The sequence below is a fragment of the Myotis lucifugus genome, unplaced genomic scaffold (assembly GCF_000147115.1).
Source record: "Myotis lucifugus unplaced genomic scaffold, Myoluc2.0 scaffold_0, whole genome shotgun sequence".
NCBI classification, from domain to species: Eukaryota; Metazoa; Chordata; class Mammalia; order Chiroptera; family Vespertilionidae; genus Myotis; species Myotis lucifugus.
This window is the reverse complement of record NW_005871048.1, coordinates 5599312-5603275: the sequence shown is the minus strand read 5'-3', so window position 1 is coordinate 5603275 and position 3964 is coordinate 5599312. Positions and strand designations below refer to the sequence as shown.

The following is a 3964-nucleotide window of genomic DNA, read 5'->3' as shown; positions in this document are numbered from 1 at the left end:
CGCTGAGTGAGGGCCTGCGCGCTGAGTGAGGGCCTGCGAGCTGAGTGAGCCTGCGAGCTGAGTGAGGGCCTTCGAGCTGAGTGAGCCTGCGAGCGAGGACTTTGGTGGGGAGAACTTTTTTCTCCGCGTCTTCCAGGCCACTTCTGGACTAAGCACAAACATCCAGTCGGCCTCTCAGAACCTCTCCACAGCGCTACTCGCACGTGGCAGCTGCTGGCTCCCCCGGCTGAGATGTCCCCATGACAAGGCGGGGGACTGACTGGGCACCCCCGATAGAAGCCACCAGTTTTGGTTACCCAACCTCTCAAGGCACAGGTCACCGCACACTTGGAAAAGGGACTGAACAGGGGCGTGGGATCCTTGGGGGCCACCTGGGAGGCTGCCTCAGTTTTCTCATCTATTAAATGGAGGTAATAACAGCTTCTGCCTTGCGGGGTCGCTGAGAGGGTGCAGAGATGATGTGCTAAAGCGCTAAGGGCTATCCTGCTCATTGCCCTGGACTACAGACGGCAAAACTGAGGTTCAGGAAGATGGTGCACTTGGCTGCCTGAGTCCCAGAGCTGAGGCTCCAGCCAGAGCTCCTCCACCGAATGCCGTGTTGTTGGCGTTGAAAGACTCACATGCCTGGATGGAGGTTCCTGGGGTGTGAGCTCCAGGCCTGACCCCTCTGTCTGCAGAGATCGCTGACACAGGAAGAACCGGCAGAAAGAGGAAGGAAGGGATCGGGCCATCAGGACTTTCCTGACCCATTCCAAGTAGCGTGAGCCTGAACGGCTCAGCTCTGGTTGGACAGGGGCTGCGAAGCCCTAGCAAGATGCTGAGCCCCTTGGAGCCTCGCCTGCTCACAGTGGGGGAGTAGGGCGTCCTCCCTCCAGGGCTCATGGGGAAGACCTGAGGAGAGAGCGACCAGGAGTTCATCAGGCAACGAGGGAGAGAAGATGCTGCAGGATAACTGCTCGTGCAAAGGCCCAGTGAATTCGAAGCACTGTCCTCGATGGCTAGTTGACCAAGACCAGTGGCCCTTTGCTGGGACGCACAGTAAGGGCGGGACCCCCGCCTGCCATTCTGATGGCACCTCCCTCCGGGGCCGCCGGACTGGCCGCTGGGGTCCGTGTGAGGGCTGGCCGTGGCGGAGGCCTCTCCAGAGCTGTTGTCACTGGGACCCGCCTGGTGGCCGTGACCACGCCTGCTGTGTGCTTCCTGGCCCCGCCCGGGCAATGCCCTTTCTTGCCCCTCAGGAGGGCACACGGACAGGGACGGCAAACTGCCCTGATTCACTAAAGCACCTGGAGCCACGTGACCTGCCCTGGTAGTGACAGGTTCCTAGCGCTGCCTGGGCTGCTGGGACACTGCAGAGAACAGACACTTCAGGCCCGGCGGCCGGCCCGGGGTCTCTGTCCCAGCTGCTCCCCAACCTCGGTAGCCTGAATGCAGCCACAGCAACAGTGGAGAAATGGGCGTGGCTGTGAGCCAATAGCACTGTATTTGCGGTCACTGAAATTTGAATTTCATGTAATTTTCACTTGTCATGAAATGCCATCCTTTTGGGTTTCCCCCCCCAAACATTCTTTCCACCATTTCAAAACATGAAGACCCTCTGGGTCCCTGAGCTGCGCAAACACGGCGGCCCCAGGCTGCAGTGCAACCCCTGGTGCCAAGGAAAGTGTCAGATGGACCCAGTGAGCTGCTGCACTCCTCGGAGCCTCGGTTTCCCCAGTGCAAGTCCCACCTCTGTGCCCACAGCACAACCAGGCAGCCCTGCGTCCCAGGCCCAGGCGCCAGGTCTCAGAGGACCTCATGGGTCTGTGCTGAGCCTCCCAGGCCCTGGGCCCCAGAGCAGGTTGTTGGGAAACAGAACCCAAGCTCGGATGGCCATGGAGGGCAAAGAACCTGCTCAAGGGGCCCAGCGGCCTGGCCGACGAGATCAACTTTGAGGACTTCCTAACCATCATGGCCTACTTCCAGCCCATCGACGTCACCATGGACGAGGAGCAGGTGCAGCTGTGCCGGAAAGAGAAGCTGCGATTTCTGTTACACATGTATGACTCGGACAGTGACGGCCGCATCACCCTGGAGGAATATCGAAATGTGGTGGAGGAGCTGCTCTCAGGGAACCCACACATCGAGAAGGACTCGGCCCGCTCCATCACCGACGAGGCCATGATGGAGGCGGCCAGCGTCTGCATGGGGCAGATGGAGCCTGACCAGGTGTATGAGGGCATCACTTTCGACGACTTCCTGAAGATCTGGCAGGGGATCGACATCGAGACCAAGATGCACGTCCTCTTCCTTAACATGGAGACCATGGCCCTCTGCCACTGAGCGCTCCCTGCGGAGACTGCACTTTGCACCGCGCAGCCCCCCCGAGGCCAAGCAGCCCCCCCAAGGGCGAGCTGCGGCCACAGCTCATCCTGCCCCCCAGGACAGGGCATGGTGTGTGGGACTTTACTGTTTTTATCTCTAATGGTGTGTGGGACTTTACTGTTTTTATCTCTAATAAAAAAGGAACAGGATTTGTTAATGAAAAAAAAAAAAATCCACTGAGCCAAACCAGCTAGGGCCTGCCCTGCATAATTTTTAAAAAATCTATTTTTTTTAAAGTAAAAATTTTTTATTTTGATTGATTTCTCAATGAATGGTTCAATATAATGCCAGTTTTTAATGGCAAAAATTTGGTTCCAAACTCCATGATGCTACAGAGAGCTACTACTTTTCCCAGGAAGTAGGTAAACAGCTGGAAACAGAAAGCACGACTTCCTAGCAGCATGGCAACTTCTTACCTGCAGACCCAATAGCCTGCACCTTCTATACTCTAAACGGCACAAAGATGAGCTGGTGACAAAAGTGAGAAGTGGGGAACAAGATATGAACACAGAAAGGAGCAATACATGTACGTAAAGACAACAGTTGTGTACAGTTGTAATCATTCCTTCCATCATACATATTATATACAGTAACATTCAGGTATCTGAAACTAAAATAACTAACTGACAAATTCTAATATTACTCAGAATAATTCTATCTCTATTAACAAGAAAAGCAAAACCTCTGAGTTTCTCTTGGAAAATTTGAATTCAGGGCATTATTTTACAATTTGGAAATCTGAGTAATCCAACTTTAAGATGACTTTCTCATTGTTGAAGTTTGCTCTGTCGATGTGTGATTTGGGACTTCCTTTTGTCTCAAGCCATTCCTGCATATGACGCACTTTGGAGATGGGACCTTGCAATTGTCCTTGCACTGTGCCCTGGTCTGTGTTCTGGACCCAGCCTACCAATCCCAGCCTTTTACTCTCAGCCTGCGTGTACTTGCGGAAAACACCCCTTGCACCTTCCCAAACACCTCATAATCCACCGATATCAGGGTGTCCCCTTCCGCCATGTTCATGCTCGAACCTCGCTTCCACACGCCCCGGATTCCTTGCCCACGAACATCTACGGCCAATGGAACTGAGGGCCCACCCGGGCCGGGCTCACCCTCCCGGCCTTCCCGTCCGCAGGCCGGCGGCACAGGCGACCACCGACCACCGACCGCCGACCGCCACGCCAACGGCTCCCCCCTCGCAGGATTCTGTGCCTCGACCCACCATTCAGAGTGAAAAGAAAGAACCATCCTCCCCCAAAACCCTTTCTCAAGGGGCCTCAGAATTAGTTTCTATGGAATTCAGAAAATGTGTCCAGAATAAAGAAGTGTGTAAGTATCACAAACATAGGGGAGAGCCTCCCCAGGCAAGAGATTATCTCCAAATTACATGGGACCAGCAGAAGCACCTTGGTAGAGGGTAAGAATGAGATTGATTAGCAGAGGCAAGAAGAAGCAGGTGGAGATTTACAGCACATACTCTGGATGTGACGAAAGCTAAAAAGAGGGGTTCTTCTAAGTAGAATGGGTGAGCAAAAGTTTTCTGTTCTCCTATGAATAACCCTGCCAGCTGAGTGGGGGATTCCTGCAGTGGTGACGAGCT

General features: G+C 54.2%; 2 pseudogenes across 1 annotated transcript; one reads left to right on the top strand and one right to left on the bottom strand.

Annotated features, from left to right (window-relative positions):
* Positions 1 to 1586: 1586 nt before the first annotated feature.
* Positions 1587 to 2353, top strand: LOC102427271 (annotated as a pseudogene).
* A 558-nt stretch (positions 2354 to 2911) lies between these two features.
* LOC102418599 lies at positions 2912 to 3443 on the bottom strand (annotated as a pseudogene). The gene has a single exon (XR_329556.3). The product of XR_329556.3 is annotated as an acylphosphatase-1 pseudogene (transcript).
* Between the last annotated feature and the right edge of the window lie 521 nt (positions 3444 to 3964).